Source organism: Cetorhinus maximus, chromosome 3 (genome assembly GCF_964194155.1).
Source record: "Cetorhinus maximus chromosome 3, sCetMax3.hap1.1, whole genome shotgun sequence".
NCBI lineage: Eukaryota > Metazoa > Chordata > Chondrichthyes > Lamniformes > Cetorhinidae > Cetorhinus > Cetorhinus maximus.
Window position 1 is genome coordinate 176,512,813 of NC_135881.1, and position 18,922 is coordinate 176,531,734.

Sequence of the window (18,922 nt, forward strand, 5' to 3'; positions counted from 1 at the left end):
TGGACAATATCCAGGCTTGGGCAGACAAGTGGCAAGGAATATTCATGCCACACAAGTGCCAGGCAATGACCATCTCCAACAAATAATCTAACCATCTCCCTTTCACATTCAGTGGCATTACCATTGCTCTATCCCCCGCATTGTTACTAATGGGACTCAAAGTACTTGTTGTATATTAGGATAGAAATTTGATGCCTGATTCAATCAATCTGATTAATTGAATGATTAAATTTTGCTGCTGGAAATAAACATGGAAACTTCAATCAAGTAATCCTGAGGCTTAGTCTAATGCTCAGGGGACCTCCAGGTTCAGATGAAGCCAGGAGCCTGTGCACAATATTTTCTTTCTTTATTCTTTCATGGGATTCAGGCATCACTGGCAAAGCCAGTATTTGTTGCCCATCCTTCATTACCCTTAAACTAAACATTTCAGAGGGCATTTAAAAGACCCACATTGCTGTGGGTCTGGAGTCACATGTAGGCCAGACCAGGTTAAACCTATTAGTGAACCTGATGGATCATTATGACAACTGATAATAGTTTCATACTCACCATTACTGAGACTAGCTCTTTTTTTCCCCACATTCCAGATCTTATTAACAGAATTTAAACTCCATCAGCTGCTCTAGTGGAATTTGAACCAATGTTCCCTGAGCATTAGACTAAGCCTCAGGATTACTTGTTTAGTGACATTACCACTGTGCCACCCTCTCCCCTGCATATGTGTGAATGTTTTCTATAGAAAATCAATGAAAAAATTATGCCCACCTTTACAAATGCAGTAAGCATTTTCAAGATGGAAATAAAGTAGAGAAAGCTAAGCAAGAGACTGTCAGCCAACATAAAAGGGAATCCAAAAGTCTTCTATTGGTGCATAAATAATAAATGATGGTAAGAGGAGGGGTGGAGATAATTAGGGACTGAAAAGGCGACCTGTACGTGGAGGCAGAGATACTAAATGAACACTTTACATCTCTCCTTACCAAGGAAGAAGATGCTGCCAAAGTCATAATGAAAAAGGAGGTAGTTGAGATATTGCATGGACTCAAAATTGAGAAAGAGGAGGGGCTAGAGTGTATGGCTGCACTTAATTTTGAAACATCACCTAACCCAGATGGGTTGCACCTGAAGGTGCGGAAAGAATTCAGGACGGAAATTGCAGAGGTTCTGGGCAAAACCCTCCATTCCTCCTTAGATATGGGGGTGGTGCCAGAGGATTGGAGAATTGAAAATGTTATACCCTTGTGCAAAAAAAGGCGTAAGGATAAATGCAGCAACTACAGGTCAATCAGTTTAACCTCAGTGGCGGGAAAGCTTTTAGAAATGATAATCCTGAACAAAATTAACAGTCACTTGGCCAAAATTAAGGAAAGATAGCAAGGATTTGTTAAAGGCATTCGATAAAGTGCCACACAATGAGCTAAGCTGCAAGGTAGGGGTACATAGAGTTTGTGGTGATGTATTAGCATGGATGGAAGATTGGTTAACAGAAAGCAGTAGGGTTAAAATGGTACATTTTCAAGGTGGTGGGCTGTAACCAGTGGAGTACCACAAGGATCAGTGCTGGGTCCTCAGCCATTTACAATCTCTATTAATGACTTAGATGCAGAGACTGAGAGTAATATATCTACGTTTGTTGATGGTACAAAGCTGGGTGGGAATGTAAGCTGTGAGGAGGACACAATGAGGCTTCAAAAAGACATAGAGAGTTTAAGTGAATAGGCAACAATGTGGCAGATGGAGTATAATGTGGGGAAGTGTGAGGTTATTCACTTTGGTAGTGAACACAAAAAAGCAGTATTTTCTTTTAAAAGGTGTGAGGCTTGTAAATGCTGATGTTCAGGGAGACTTATGCACACAAAGAACACAAAAAGTTAGCATGCAGGTGCAGCAAGCAATTGAGATGGCAAATGACATGTTAACTTTGATTCCAAGGGGATTGGAGTACAACAATAAGGAAGTTTTGCTACAATTGTACAGGGCTTTGCTAAGACCTCACCTGCAGAATTGTGTTCAGTTTTGGTCTCCATATTTAAGACTTTCTTGCACTGGAGATGGTATACTGAACGTTGACTATATTGGTTCCTATGATGCGAGTCTGAGTAGATTAGGCCTATACTGTCTGAAGAATGAGAAGTGACCTAATTGAAACAATCAAAATTCTGAAGGGGCTTGACAAGGTAAATGCTGAGAGGTTATTTCCCCTGGCTGATGAATCCAGAACAAGGAGGCACAGTATTGGAATAAAGGGCCAATCATTAAGGACTGAGATGAGGAAAAACTTCTTCTTGGAATTCTCTACTCTAGAGGTTATGGATACCCCATTGTTGAGTATATTTAAGGCTGAGATAGACAGATTTTTGGTCTCCCAGGGAATCAACCTGGAGTGGGCAGGAAAGCAGATTTGAGGCACAAGACCATCCATGATCTTGTTGATTGGCAGAGCAGACTTGAGGGGCTGTAAGGTCTACTCCTGTTCTTTCATTTTTAAAATTTTTTTCTTATGATGCCAATTTTTTTTTTAATGATATTACAGAGATGGTTGATAAGGGTAATGTTGTTGAAGTGGTTCATGTGGACTTCCAGAAGGTGTTTGATAAAGTGCTGCATAATAGGCTTGCCATCAAGGTTGAAGTTAGAATAAAAGGGAATGTGGCAGCATGGATGCAAAGTTGATTGAGTGACAGGAAATGGAGAGTAGTGATGAAGGGTTGTTTTTCAGACTGGAGAAAGGTGTATATACTGTTGTTCCCCAGGGGTCGGTACTAGGACCAATGCTTCTCTTGATATATAGTAATGACTGAAACTTTGGCATAGAGGGCACAATTTCAAAATTTGTAGGTGACACAAAATTTCAAAGTATTGTGAACTGTTAGCAGGGCAGTGATACTTCCAGAGGACTTAAACAGGCTGGTGGAATGGTCAGACATGTGGCAGATGGAATATAATGCAGAGAAGTGCAAAGTGATAAATTTTGGTAGGAAGAATAAGGAGGCACTGTAAACTAAAATGCACAATTCTAAAGGGGTGCACACATTATTGAAGATGTCAGAGCAGGTTGAAATGGTTAAAAAAGGCTACATGGGATCCTGAGTCACACAGCAAGGATGTTGTGATGAAATGTTATAAAACACAGGTTTGGCATCAACTGGGATATGCCCAGTTTTGGGCATTGAACCTTAGGAAGGATGTGAAGTTTTAGAGAAGGTGTAGAAGAAATTTACAAGAATAGTTCCAGGACCAGGAACTTCATGTGGATATGTGAATAGACTATGTGAATCTTCTTTGCATTGCCTCCAACATGAAGGAAATGTCTCTGCTTTTTGACCAGAACTGGATGCAGTAGCCAAGGAGCTTGACCACAGCATCATTTCATCATGCTTTCCTCTGATTCTATTCAATTTAGGGAGAGATAGTGGTAATGTCACTGAGCTAGTAACCTCAAAGGCCAGGATAATGCTCTGCAGACATGGGTTTGAATCCCACCACAGAAGCTAGTTAAATTTACAATTCAAATTAATAAAAATCTGGAACTGAAAGCTACTCTTGGTGCTGATGACTATGAAACTATCATTGATTGTTGTAAAATAAAACATTTGCTTCACTAATTTAGGGGAAGGAAATTTGCCGTTGTTAGCTGGTCTGGCTTACATGTGACTCCAGATCACATATGCAGTAGTTTACACTTAGAATCATATACCACAGAATTTTGCCTGCTCTTTGGCCTCAAATTAATCCTCTTTTCCCCCACAGCCCTGAAGCTTTTTTTTTCAAGTATTGGTCCAGTTCCTTTAACTGTGTTAACTTTCATCTGTTTTTCTTGTCCACCGTGCCAGCAGCAAATCAAGTAAAATGTTCTTGATGTGATTTTGGACTCCTCGGTTCAGGATTGGTTGTTGGGAATATTTTTGGCGAGCAGAGGGCGACAGAGAATGGAGAATGTAGCAGAACGGGCGGCGGCTGCGGCCAGCGGCTGTGAGTCACCGCGGAGAGGGCTGGAGCCGGCTAGATGAGAAGAGCTGGTGCTCGGCCGTCAACCTGCAGCAAGCAGCAAAGGCAATGAGAGGGGGCGTCAAAGACCACACCCACCGGGCGGCACTTAACATTGGATTTTACTTGTTCCTGAAACCGAGAATGCCTGATGTTGGCGCCTTTTCTCTCTATGCCCAAGGTGAGTGCAGTATTTTTAACTTCACATTGCGGAGTCTGGCTTGTAACATTTATGAACGCAATTTTTTTTCTTGTTCGCTTTTGGGAAATTGATTAACAGAAATGGCTCCTCCCAATTGTGAGAAGAAGCTGAGTTAGAAAGAGTGCAAATACCAGGGGGTGGATTCAGGTCCCTTGTTTGTGTGAAGTGTGTCACTTGATCGGTTTAAATGCACAGTACATGCTGGCGAATGGTCTTTCTTTACCTGATTACAGTACTTTGAGGGAGTGATCAAGTAAACCTAATTGATGTGCACGAATGTTGACCTGTTGGTCGCTAACTCCGGTGCAAACAAGGACCAAAAAACCTCCTCTCTGTAAGTAAACAAAGCTGGAATTAGCTTCTGTATTCATCATAATGCTGGGAACAGTCTACCGTTGTGGTGCAAAAACTTGAGATCTGGTGTGCATCTTACTACTTGTCAAGAACGGATTTCTTAACTAACCTGTAGTAACCGGAGTGGTAGTATTAGAATTGCCAACTGTTCACGATTGCCCTGGAGTCTCCAAGACTTAAAGATTAATCTTTTGGACACAGTTATGAGCAACCCAGGAGAAAAATCATGGGGGATTTAAAAAGAATTGTGCTCTTTCATTTTCTTTGAATACTTTTCGCATATATAAAAAAAAAATTGGACGTCCGCGAGAAAAGGCTGTTTCAGTGAGATTGCCTCCTGCCTCGAACAATGTGATGATTCTTCCAGAAATATGTCCAACCAGATTCATGTTCTCCCCCTTAGAATCAGGAGGTTCAAGTCTCTCTTCAAAGATTGGAACACACAATCCAGGCTGACACACCAATGCAGTGTGGCAATATCATGTCTTTTGCATGAGGTCCTGTCTGCCCTGTTGGTTGGATGAAAAAAAACTCCATGGCTCTATTTCAAGTTCTCCTGACCCAAAGTTATCCCACAACCAACATCACTAAAGCAGATTATCTGTGTAAAAATATGCAAAGAGACTGGCATGTTTCTTACTGTGACTTCAATTTACTCAATTGGCAGTAAAACGGTTTGAAATGTCCTGAGGTCGTGTACAGTGCTGTATAACTGCCAATCCTTTTTAAGTATTAACAAAAAAAAGGCAGATTCTTCTTCTCCCTTATTCTAATTTAGTCCCACTTTTCCTTCTTCCCTGAAGATGATACAAATATTTGCTGGAATATGAAGGGGACCCGTTAACTTTTCCACTTGGGTGGGGAACTTTGTTTGACAGAAGCACAGGTTGGAGGGCCGAAACGCATTGTCGTACTCCTATTTCTGATAAACACTCACATTGAACAAAGGAAGGTGGGAATTTGAAATAGCTGAGTCACCTTTGGCCCAATAGTCACTGGTAGTTTTGCCCAAGAGGCTGTTTTCCATGTCATTTTACAGAAATGGTAATTCATTTCATCCAAGTTTGAGTATTTCACCACAGGAATTCAAGAGATATAATCTCTGGATTATTACTCAAGCGATTTACAAATTGACATAGGGGTAAGCAGAATAGGGAAGTTAACATGTAGCTGAGTGGTGTGGGAAAGAGGAACTCCATTTAATTTGACAATGACTCCAGTACTGGGACTGTGTTGACTTGTACTATTGGGATGGGTTCAACCTGGAAATGGGGTGGGACCAGTCCAGTGGAAAGGTTAGATAGGAGGGTCACAAGGACTTTAAACTAGTGGGGGTGGGGGAGAGGAGGGTGCAAGAGGCTCAGGTAGAAAAGGGTAGCATTGATAATACTTTAAGAATAAACAAAAGCAGAGAGAGTAGAGAAACAGTTGGAAGTTGTGCTTTAGGCACTGCAGGTAAAGGCAAAACTAAAAGACATTAATTAAGCCAGGAGAGAGAGAAATGGGAAACATCTGAGTAAAACCTTAGAGCAGAAGGGCAAGTTAGGGTGTGTGGCCCAAAATAAGAGTTTTTTACGCTACTGTATGGAGTATAAGGAACAAATTGAATGAATGGCAGGTATGAAGAAATATGAGGAAAAGGTAGGCATATGAAGTTAGGTTGTAGTTCAGTCACAATCTCATTGAGTGAGGCAAAGGCTCGAGGGCCTGTTCTACTCGTGTTCCTATGGTCCTATGCCATAGCTGAATTTGATCATGTTACCATCTGATGGTGATGAAAAACTGGAACTCCGGTTGACTTCGTATCCTGAACTCAGTTGTTCTCAACTGGCTGAATAAAAAAACACAACTTGCATTTATATAGTGCCTTTAATGTAGTAAAATGCCTTGAGGCAGAATCAGACAACAATGGATACTGAGGCAAAGAAAGAGATAGGAATGGGCAGGATAGTCAAATAAGACATCTAGATTACCAAAAATTTGATTGAACCATAAAGATTGCCCGGGGAGGAGAATAAAATCAATGGTAGTGGTATGATATTTGCGACTGAGGCCAAAGATGATGGCTTCAGTCTCCCGATGTTCAGCTGACTTAAGGAATTATGGATTGGATGTCAGACAAGCAGTCTTGGCAGCACCGAGGTCAACGCAGATGGTAGCAGGTTGAGCAGGGTGTCAACAGTAATTAGGTGGAAGCTCATCCCATATCCAAGGATAATGTCACAAAGAGGCAGCAGGTAGATGAGGAAGAGGAGGGCCTCAAGGGTAAATCCTTGGGGAACTTCAAAGATAACTGTGCACAGACCAGAAATTGAACCCACGACCTACCTGAAGTCCATGGCTAAGCTAATGACAGAATGCTTTGACTGCATCATGGAGTGGGAGTGGAAGATTGCTTTTGAAAAGCTATTCACTCCTTTTTCACTCTTTCGGGTGTTCACCTACCACTCCCAGCTCCAAAGATAGGTGGACAAGCTATTAAAGGCTTGTCATTCTCTAGTAAAATACTGACCACCACCCCCTGGCAGCACAGGAGAGGTTAGCAGTTCAGGCCATAGAGGACCATCATGTATGAATCAATGTGTCACTACACAACATGCTAGATGAAGCTTTGGCCCAGAATTTGCTGTAAAAATAATGATGGGTTTATGGCACTCATCATTATTAGTGCATTTAATACAAAAATATTATTTGTGGTGAGGAAGGGATATGCCATGAGTTGTGAATTGCCACACATTGTTGGGCGAATTGTGCTGCTCTGGCAGTAGGCTCTCATATGGGAGCTTGCTGTCAGCCTCCTCATGAGTGTCAAGAACTTGATGGATTTGCATCATAAATCTGAATTAAGCTCACCTCAAGGTTAAGGTTACTGTATCAGCATTTAAGGAGCCTGTTAAATGGGTGATTTACGGTCCTCCAATGTCACTCAATCTTGGACGTCCAGAAAAGGAACAACTTGAAATTGTTGAGCCTCACTCCTGTAGGTAGTCAATTGTTCTTAGAAGTTGTTTTTAAATATATTTTACTCACTTTTCCTCTCTCCTTTTTGTTCTCTCAATTCAGTATTTCTTTCATTTTATTTCTCTATCCAATTTGAATCTAATTCACCCAGTTTCTTTAGTGTTTGTCCTTTCTTTCTCTATCTTTAAATTTCATTGGTTAAGGAGATAGCCTATAATTCATCAAGGATAAAGATTCTCTGTTGCCCTCACCACATCATTATCAACTCGCACTTTCAGCAATTTATTTTTATTCTTTCATGGGATGTGGGCATTGCTGGTAAGGCCAGCATTTGTTGCCCATCCCTAATTACCCTTAAATTGAGTGGCTTGCTAAGCAGTTAAGAGTCAACCATATTGCTGTGGTGGTCAGACCAGGATGGCAGATTTCCTTCCCTAATGGACATTATTGAACCAGATGGGTTTTTATTACAGTTGTTGATAGTTTCAGTAATAATGACCATGAAACTAACTTTGTAGTCCAGATTTTCTTAACTGAATTTAAGTTACACCAACTGCCATGGTGGGATTTGAACTTGTATCCTTAGAGCATTTGCCTGCGCTTCAGTTTTTTTTTGGTGTGAATATAAGTGGAACAGAAAGCTAAGAGGAAAATAGAGTGTACTGTGAGATATCCTGCTCCAGTAAATTCTGAGCTAAAGTTCCTGTACCTTTCTCTGATTTTTTTTGGACTCTATTTTTTGCAGGCAATTGTTTTTCAAATATCTAAAATAAGTGTGTTTTATGGAAGATGAAAGGATGACCCAGCTTTTCCTGGAGATTTGCTTAATTATAATGATGAATCTATGTTGTGAAGTCCCTTGAATGACTCAAAGAGGATATTATAGAGTAGGCGACTTGCACTATCGCCATGCAGTTTCCTGGAATTTATACACCACTCCACTTGTCGTTGGACCATCATTTTCATAGTCACCACCCCAGAAGACAGTTGTGATTATGGTTTTGCTGGAATCTTGCTATTGCCATGGTGGGATTTGAACTTGGATTCTTAGAGCATTTGCCTGCGCCTTATTTTTTTGTGGTGTAAATATAAGTGGAACAGAAAGCTAAGAGGAAAATAATCCAACTTCCAGTGCACTGTGAGATATCCTGCTCCAGCAAATTCTGAGCTAAAGTTCCTGTTCATTTCTCTGATTTTTTTGGACTCTATTTTTTGCAGGCAATTGTTTTTCAAATATCTAAAATAAGTGTGTTTTATGGAAGATGAAAGGACGACCCAGCTTTTCCTGGAGATTCGCATAATTATAATGATGAATCTATGTTGTGAAGTCCCTTGAATGACTGAAAGAGGACATTATAGAGGAGGTGACTTATTGCACTATTACTTAAGGCACCGTGCAGTTTCCTGGAATTTGTACACCACTCCACTTTTCGTTGGACCATCATTTTTATAGTCACCACCCCAGAAGACAGCTGTGATCATGGTTTTGCTGGAATCTTGCTATTTTAAACATCTGCTGCCTCTTAGGCTTAAAAATAATGGTGTTGTTGACCTGGCAACCCCATGATTTGTAGCTATTAAGGCATGTCTTTTTCTTTTTTAAAATGTCGCTCAAAACTATTGTTGAATTACATGAATACCAGGATGGTAGAAGGTGAACCAGATGGCCTTGGTCTTTTTTTGTCTAGTAGTTCCTAGATCGCTACATTTATAGGTGCAGATCACCAATCTCGCTATACTGGGAAAATCTATGCTGACGCTTCAGTCTTAAATCTATTGAAAGTGTGCTGACTCTAACCAGCAAAAAGTTAACTTAATAATACAGTTCATGAGATTATTTTTATGTTTCTAAGCATGCCAGCGTTTGTAAATCCCATGCCAATATTTTTGTAAATTGGACCTCTCTCTTGAGTTTGTAAAATGAAGGAAACAGCATAATCAGGTTTGCTAGTTGTCTAGAATGAAGAGTAATGGATTGATAATTTTGGGTCTTGCATTGTGATTGTACAACCTGTCACTCAGAGTCAGCTAAGTCACACATTACAGAAGCTATAAAATAAGTTGCTGATCCAAACACACCACAAAGGTCCTAAGTTCAATCTCTGATTACATTGCAAGTGGAACTTAAACCACTGACAACAGCACAGTTTTGCATACTTATGCAAAAGTGATGATCATCAATCAAGTGTCTTGCTGTGTGGGAGAGCAAGTGGAGAAGGGAGGCTCACACAGGCAGCCAATGTGAAAAGAATATTAACAATGGCTCAGTGGTAGCACACATACCTCTGAGTCAGAGGTGACTGAGCCCCACTCCAGGACTAGAAAGCAGAATCTAAGCTGCACTTCAGTCCGGTGTCCAGGGAGCATTAATATTTGAGTGACTATCTTTTGCACGCGAGGCCTCAGCTGCCTTTTCAAGTCAAGATAAAAGACTCCATGATTTTTTTTGAGATTTAGGAATAACTCTTGGTTTTCTGGACAGCATCCACCCTTTAATCATTACCAGCAAGACAGATTAACTAGCCATTTATCTCATTTGATGGGATCTTGTTGTGTGCAGATTGGCAGCTGTGTTTAGGCCCTATAGTGCAGGGTGCCATGTGTACACAGATCCACAGTGAAGGTCTGAAAGCAGCCAGTGCTTAAGAGTACTACAGTCAGGTCCTGGAGATTGGATTGATCTCCCATTGACCGTGCGGACACACTGGGCAGAATTTTCCCCTCCAGCCCGTGGTGGGCAGGACTGGAAAATTTGGGGTGAAGCCAAAAATCAGAAACCCATCGGTGGAAAAACAGTTTGGAATTTTCCCCTCGCCACTTTTGTGGCGGGCTGACGGTGGGTCAGATTTTCCGCTGACCCATGTTGGGAAGGCTATCTACATGTATTACCGCCATGAATGCTCACTAAAATCGCGACTCGCCGGAATCATGTAGCCCCTCCCAATCTGGCGCTACGTCAGCGGGAATTTAAACCAGCCTAAAACACATTTGGAAATGAGTGGCGTGCAGCTGTCGGCCCTCACTTTGCTGGCGGAGGGGGTGGTGGTGGTTCCGGAAGGGACACTGTGTTGTCAGCAGTCAGGAAGGAATTGGAGAGCAAAGAGAAAAACAGCCATAGTCCCTGGTCTGGGACCAAGTAGCCAGGGTGCGAAAGTGAAGTCAGCCCTAGGGCTTAGTGCTCCTAATAGTTAGGGTGCGAGAGTGAAGTCAGCCCTGGGGCTTTGCAGGCCATGCTATGCATGGCATGCATGTCATAGTCTCCTCCAGGGAGAGGCATGGGCTGTGTGCTCAATGGGGAAAAGACACAGCTTGGTATGCAGAGTGTGGTCGTGGTCTTAATGCTGCTGGCCATGGTCTTGTCTGGCTTGGTACTGGGCTGAATGGGTTGGATAGAGTTAGGGCAGGCACCTGCAGCCTGTAAAGGGGGAAAATGTAATATGGAGGGGCAGTATTTGAAACTTTCCTGGCAGTGGGGTTCTGCTCTGTATGTGACCGTGCGCACAGCCTCGAGATGGGGAGACGTGAGATCCACGGTGGGCATGGGGGCATCTACAGTTATGGGTTCAGGTGGGAGGGTTGGAATATCGACCACAATGACTATGGGATCCAGGATTATTGGGGGATGCTGGAGAATAATGAGAGGGATCTCGACCTGCACATTGTGGTGTTCCAGAAAGATTGGAGGGGCAGTAACAGTCACAGAGGGAGGTTCGAAGCTGGTCTCGTAGTAAAATCTGAGCACACCATATTGTCAATTCGAAGTTATGGCACAGTCAGAAATCAAAACTGGAAAAGAATCTGGATGGGAGGGGTTGGAGTCGGTGTGGGAAGAGCCCAGGGCTGCACTAGGGGCCCCATTTCATGGGGCAGCCTCAACGTGCTTGCACTCAAAACATTGAAATGAAGTCAGAGATGAGAGAAAAGTGAAAGATCTCCTCGAGAAGCTGCTATTGGAGCCATTGCCATTTTTAGCGCTTTAAAAAGAGACTGCAGGAGTCATGGGCTTCACAATACAGTTGCTCCATTTCAGCATTAACGTACAGGAATATGAAAATTGGGAATGCAGGCAACCGTTAAAGAGGCACAGCTGCTGCATATATGCCAGATCATCAATGAAAGCTTCTAATGTGCTTTCTCCAATTGGATATGGATAACAAACCAAAGGACCTCCAGTCATAACTCATGTGCAAGTTAACGTTAATCAATGTGCCAGATCTGAGATTGGAGGAGTGAGTTTGGTAAGGTGGCGCATGTCATTAATGCATCCAAAGCTCTTCCAACCTCTGTGGGATTGAAATGTTAAGTATCAGGGTTGACATCTTGGTACATTGCTTTGTGTGCGCCTCAGCTACAAGGCTGTATCAGTGATGAGGCTAGTAGCGCAGACACATTTCGAGGCCATGACAGTGGCTTATTGTTTGTGAGTGGGAGCTTTACTATTTTTCTCTGTTATTCATTAATCAGTAATATCCATAAGTCCACAGAGAGAAAGAGAAAACAATAATGGAGCCTGGGCTCAATGCTGCTTTCTTGAGGGTACTTATTGAATGGAGGAGGAGAAGAAGGGACTGGTATTGCCGAGCGCAGTTTCGGGTGGAGGCCCCACCCGAGGTCCAGGATCTAGGGAAACCCCAGCAAGAACCAGAGGATGAGGAGGTTAGACACATAGTACGGAGGCGACTTGCTCAACCAAAGGTCGACTGAAGAAGACTTTCCTATCTGCACATGAGCAAGAGACAATGCTGCATATGTCTGTGCTTGTCCAGAGATCTGGTGGATCACATCTGCCACATTCTCTGGGAGGATCTAACACCTCGTGGAGTGGGAGGACATCCCTTGCCTGTGGCCCTGAAGGTCAATTTCTTTGCCTGCGGATTGTTCCAGGGATCCATGGGACCAATGCAGCATCTCACAGCTGCCACATACAAATGTATCAAGGAGGTAACAGATGTCTTCTACAGGAGGGTTCATCAACTTGTGAGGTTCACACTTGATGAAGCTGCCAGGCTGTTGGATTTCATGGGTTTGCAACTATCTCAGGCTTCCCTAGAGTACAGGATGCAATCAACTGTACACGTAGCGCTGATAGCTCTGTAGCAGCAACTGATGTTTATTAACAGGAAAGGGTTCCACTCCCTGAACTTTCAACTGGCGTGCGATCTTTGGTAGCACGTAATCCATGTTTGTGCCAGGTACCCTGGGAGTTCCCATGACTCATACATCCTGAGTCACTCCCTGGTGCCTCACATATTCGAAGGGCCTCGGCGTGTACAGGGATGGCTGCTTGGCGATAAGGGGTACCTGCTCAAACAATGGTTCATGACACCCGTGCATCATTCCCAGAGTGCCTCGGAGGAGAGGTACAACGAAGCGCAAAACTCCTTATCATCCATAATCAAGCAGACCATTGGCATTCTGAAGATACACTTCCGATGTTTGGACCGCTGAGGTGGGGCACCGCAGTACTCTCCACAGAGGGTCTCCTGCATAGTAATGGCCTGTTGCGCCCTTCACAGCCTGACGTTTCAAAGAGGGAATCCCATGCCAGAGGGAGAAATGGAGGAGGCTGAGAGCGCCTCGGATGATGAAGAGCAGGAGGGCCTGGAACCTGAAGAGGGAGATGAGGGTCAGCTTCCATGTGAGAAAGCCATCGAAGCAGCACAATGTAGAAGATGTGCCTGTGCCACATTGATAGCCGCAAGATTCCAGGAGGAGTAAGGTGCAGGCAACGGAACACGGCCACATTCCTCCTATCCCTTAGTGCCATGCCAGTGCACTGAAAGGGATTTACAATCGGTCACATCGACAGCAAGTTTTGCATGAGCACTTGCACCTTCAACCTTCATGATTCACCAGGCAAGGATCTCTGGAAAGATCAGTGCACCCTGTATGCATGTGCTCTGGGAAGTGAAAGTCGACACAACAGCTCAAACGCTGCATTTGACGCAGTCGTCACCTTAATGAGAAACTACAGCAGGCACTGAGATGAGGGTATGGTTGGAGGTACCACCATGGTGTCAGGTCTTGTACATTGGCACTACCACTGAGGAGATACAACTGTGGCTATCCCTTCAAGATTGCTGAGCAGCTCTCGCACAATGTTGTCTCGCAAGTAATAAAGATTACAAACGCATTTAGCACACACTTTCGGTAAAGATTCTGACACAGCTCCCTGACATCACACAAGGTTCCGGTGACTATCTTCAGTGAGATTGACATCACATGAATGTGAATCTCACAAAGGGAGACTATGGCTGGGATTTTCCGTGCCCACTGGCGTCGGGCATGTTCGGTGGCGTGAGCGGACAATATGGCGAGAAGTCCAAAAATCAGTTTCATGATGTCATAAAACCAGTTTGCTCAGCTGGTCGATGCCGGGCCGCGTGCCCCGCCATTGGACATCGGGAACCTCATTGTAATACATCAGCATAACATTATAAGGCCAGCCCGCCAGACTCATTTCCCCCCCCCCCACCCCCCATTAGCTGCATTGTCCGCCCACGTTGGCAGGAAAACACGCCGATGTGTTTCACAACAGCATATATAAGGCCTATACTTGGCGGGCTGCACTTTGATCAGGACTTCAAGGTTTGTTTGCCTACCTTGCTTCGGTCAGCACTTGCAGTCATCAGCGCCAAGCTTCATAGACAGCACCACATCACTTTTAGGGGGGCTCATGGGCAGGTCTCTACCTACCAGATCAGTCATATGTGGGTGGCTTTTCAATGGCTGCAGGGCTAGGGCTTGCTTGGAGAAGGGGGAGAAGTGGCTTCAGACAAGGAAAGAGGCTGCAGGATGAGAACTGGGGAAGGAGGGTATCCCAGGGTGTGTGTGGAGGGGCACATGTGCAAGTGGCTTCAAGATGTTGAGGGTTGAGGACGCAGTTTCCAGAGGAGATGAGGCCAGATGGACATGTGAGGGTGTGTATGTGAGAATGCATGATGATGTCCCTTGAGGTGCCAGTGAATGTGTGATGGGCTTGAGTGTGTGAGTTTAGAGTAATGAGATGGTTGCCTTACCCTGGCTGCACGGATGAGATCATTCATCTTCTTTCTGCATTGGATGGCCAACCTCTCCTGTGGAGCATTGGCACTGATCATCACTGACATCGCCTGCCAAGCCGGAGTGGTAATGTTGCTGCCCCTCCTGTGTCCAGAGCGGGGGTAGAGGACATCACAGCGGGCCTCCACAGCATCCAAAGGCACTCGAGGGCAGTAGTCTTCTTGCCTTTTGGGGCCGTGTTGTCTTTGCTGCAGTTCCTGAGCTGGAAGCACTTAGCGAGCTGCACTTTAACTGTGGTGCCTGGCGTGATGAAGCCGGCGGGAAAAGCGTTTTTCCCTCCTGCTACTGCACTTAGTGCAAATCTGGGACGATTCCACCCTATCATTGAGTGGGAGGATAGCTCACCCTCGCAATAAGAGGGCACATATATGAATATGCAGGACGCCGTCGAATGACCAAACGATTCTCATTGACATTAAATGTATTTACAAAAGTGCAAGGTATATAAAGTAATTCAACACCTATGGCTGAGAAGTTGTGCTAATATTTCTTAATTTTTCTAACCTGACCGCTATGCTTGGGTGCAGTGTCGACATCTGTAGCAGAGGTGGAGGCAACCTGCTGACTGCAATGCTCTGTTGTCTGAGATGTCCTTGGTGGACGTCCTCTGGAGCCTGAGGCCTCGAGGGCCCCGGCCTGATAAGGCTCTCCTGCTTGGGGGCAGATGCACCTTCCTTGTCCTGACCAGTTGGAGTTGATGGGGGTCACAGGCAGAGGGATTCAGAATGGCCGGACACCCTTTGAGCGTCCTGTATGGAGGCCCCCAGAGTGTATGGCTGATAATCCTCCTCCCTGTGGCTGCCCGGGCACCCTTCCCTGCTTTCATGAGGAGAAGGGGCGCCTGGAGGGAAATCAAGGTGCCCCCCACCCCCCCACCCCCCTCACAGACACTGATGGTGCCCACAAATGCCTGTAGCCATGGTGTAGGTCCAAGTGCAAATCCGGCAAAACTTGCTGGACCAAAGCCTCCAAGGAGGTCACCACCTTTCCTGCGGTGACCTTGAGGCACTCACCTGTGGGCGTCACGACAGAAGACAGAACACCGGGTGGACTCCTCCATCCTTTGCTCTAGACTTCTGAGTGACTCTTGCATTTCTGCCTGCCATTCCGCTGCCTGTCGTTGCATCTCCAGCATTGTCTTGGCAGCTGAGGCTCATCACCTGACTGGACTCAGTGAGTGCCTGATCCCCAATAGTCCTCCAAATTCAAGAGACCTAGGCTCTCACTGCCTTCAACTGCTGTGGAGATGTGTCAGTGAGGTGTTCTCCAGAAGATGACCCCCAGCCTAACCTAGAACAAAGAGCTGTGTGCCTCTGTTCTGGCGGAGGGTGCAGGCGAATGCAGTGATGGATCATCTTGACTTTGTTCCTCTGCATACTCCTTTGACATGGGCTGGGGGCTGGGGCTTATGTTGGCCCTTCTGGTGTGCCTGGACCTGCTGGCGCCTGTAAGAGAGAGAAGACAGATTTAGCTCGCGAGCAAGCATAATACAAGACTGCATGTCACTCTCACTGTGAATATCAGGATGTGATCAATTCACGGAGGTCTCATCCGTACTAGGGTGCTGGGAAAAGCCACTCTCGTTTCCCCCCACAGGGGCGATCCCTGTCCTCCCCAGACAGCTTGGTGGCATCCTCCTCGAATCTGGTGAGCTCCGTGATGCTGCCTGTCCCTCCTCCCATCTGGGATTTCTCCGTCCTGTTGTGGGCAAGCTTGCCCTGCATGAATGTGATGAGATGGGAGGCGCAAAGGTTGGGAAACATGCATGCCTCCTGTGTGTGCTGAGCCCTCCCCAGAAAGGGCTGAGGATGGAGTTTGTGCAGCATGATAGATGAGATGGTGGCGATATGAAAGTACTTGTGAGACAGTCAGTGCTAATGTGTGCCCCCCGCCAAATTGTGGGAGATCCTTGAATAGTGTAGCTCTCCTGAGTGCATGATGCCATGATGACAGTTTGATATTGGAGGGAGCTGAAGATTAATTTACCCTAGCGGAGCAGATGAGATCATTGATCCTCCTCCTACACTGGATTGCATTGTGGGGAACGGTTTCCAGCCGCGCTGACTCTGCTATCACCTCCCAGGCAGGAGAGGTGAGGCTGTTGTGCTTCCTGGAGCCATCGCTCGGGTACAGCACATCCTGGTGCTCGCACGCTCCTCTAATTAAAGCCTCGAGGGAGTTGTGGCTAAACCTGGGTGCAGCTGCTCCCTTTTGTGCAGCTGTTTCAATATGTCTCCTGAAGGCAACTGGGCTGGAGAGAGTGAAATGAGTGCGCTCGGGTAGCGGTTAAATATAGCGCCCAGACCTTCGACCCCGTTGGGTAATGGCGGGGCAGATTAGTCAGTTCCCAACCCGCCATGTGATTTGGAGGGGTACTTGCCTGTGCATAATTAATTAGTTCCTGAGCGCGAAATCGGGTGCGATTTCCTGCCACTCCAACCAGCGGGAAATGTGCCATGGAACCTGCCCGCCATGGTACTTGGTTTCAAAAACGAAAAATTCCACCCAGTGTCTCCAATGTTGTTGTGAGGCTGTACCTGCTTTGCAGTGATGCTAAAAATGATGTGAGGTGTTTCCTTAGAAGCATTAACAAGTGCTCTGTGTTCCAAGTGGATTTGCCTGCTTTGTACATTTTAAAGATGCAACACTCTGACACAGAGATCAGATCTTTTGAAATTTAATAGTCTATCAAGAAATCTTGCACAATATTTGCCTCCAACTGAGGCACACATCATCTGGTGAAAGGGGGAACTGTACTCGCGCATATGACAATCTGCTAATGTTTCCTTGAGTTGTTTTTCAATTGTCATGGTGAGTCTAAAGGTGAATGACCCATTGTGAGATTTGATTTATGACCAGTGTTTGATTTGATAGCCTCATGATGCATTTTGTACGCTCGTACAAAGTTCAGTTTAAATAAAGCTGTCCTTTAAAAGACCAATAGTGATTCACATTATCTGAAATTCGGCCTTCTATGTTACAGAAAACTACAGTGCCTTGCAGATGCTGGTGAGGACTTGAAAGACTCTGATTCATGGTTACTTCAGTCAGAATAAAGTAAGTTTTATTTGCCAGACATTCCCATGTGTTTGTTTCTTTACAATGTGTTTTTTTTTCTGGCAAAATTTATAGTTCATCTTCAGTCAACCTGGCCTTGACAGTAAAGGAGATATAGCAGCTGCTGCTCAATGCCTTCCTAGCAGGGATCAGGCATGGTGGGCTGATTGGCCTCCTATGTTGTATGGTTCCATATTTCATGGTTTAGACCATGTGGCGCGCCATCTGAATCTATTCTCATCTCAATCTGTGGCTCTATGTTTTATTACTCTGATGGCTACTAACACCAAATCTGAGTACTAATGGTTTGTAATATGTTAGCACTGTATTAACATTAACCGTATTATAATACATTGACTGTATTAAAACCCTTTGCAAAAATTAAACTTTTAAGTCAATTTTTACATCTAATGTCTTTTGCCCTGAGATACAACCTTGAGATGTTAACTTCTGGATAAGAAGACTGCCTGGTTATTGGAGTCTTCAATCTAATCAGCAGCTGGCACTCGAGTAAAAGTTTTTATTTCTTTCATAAAGCTTTTTGCACCCATCGCTACATCAATATGTTAGCTTGCTTTAGAAGAAAAACATTTTATAATGTGCACCATTTTGAGGAAATATGTTACCCATACAAAGCACAAAGCTGGTTTATTCATTTCAGATTAAGTGGTCTACTTTGTCATAAAAGGTCACAAAAACGGTCACAGTTTTTGTGTAGACTTTCTCGTGTGTTTTATTTCAGCACATGTTTTAGGTTTCTGAAAAATAAAATAGCGTGTTGGCGAAATGGGAAGGTTCACTAGAAACATTTATCAGACCAGTTCTTTTCTTAAAATGCCTCCATATCAAGATGTTTGGCCACAATTTTGTGGTTGAAGGGCATGCACAGAGCAGACATCCTTTTTACACAGAGTGACAAGACTGTTAGATGCACAACTAGTGTTGACAATTCAACAGAGACCATGCAATATTAAAGAACAGCCAGGTAGTTTATGGAAAAGGAGATGGGAGCAGGGACAATGGTTGGGGCAACTGTTTGTGTGAAAGATAAACATTAACACAGGTTTGTTGTGCCGAGTGCTCTATTTCATTGTTCTAGTACAAGTTCATTAAGGCTTGTCTTTAGTCCTAGGGCAGTCGTATTTGAAATTAGATATTAGAACAGTACTGGTAAGAAAATATCATGCGTAATTGTTGTGGTGCAATTCAAGGATGGAAGATGCCTGAATGAAGGAAGTGATTACATATGTACCTTATAACATCTCACCGATGGAAATTAGGTCATATCTTTTGGCT

General features: G+C 44.4%; 1 protein-coding gene across 1 annotated transcript in view; it reads left to right on the forward strand.

Moving 5' to 3' along the window:
* The first annotated feature begins 4,006 nt into the window (after positions 1-4,006).
* eepd1 (endonuclease/exonuclease/phosphatase family domain containing 1) overlaps positions 4,007-18,922 on the forward strand; it is a 192,513-nt gene continuing 177,597 nt past the window's right edge. Inside the window, exons 1-2 of the mRNA XM_078539320.1 lie at positions 4,007-4,171; positions 17,553-17,626. The gene's annotated coding sequence lies outside the window, so the exon portion shown is untranslated. The remainder of the gene's footprint in view (positions 4,172-17,552; positions 17,627-18,922) is intronic.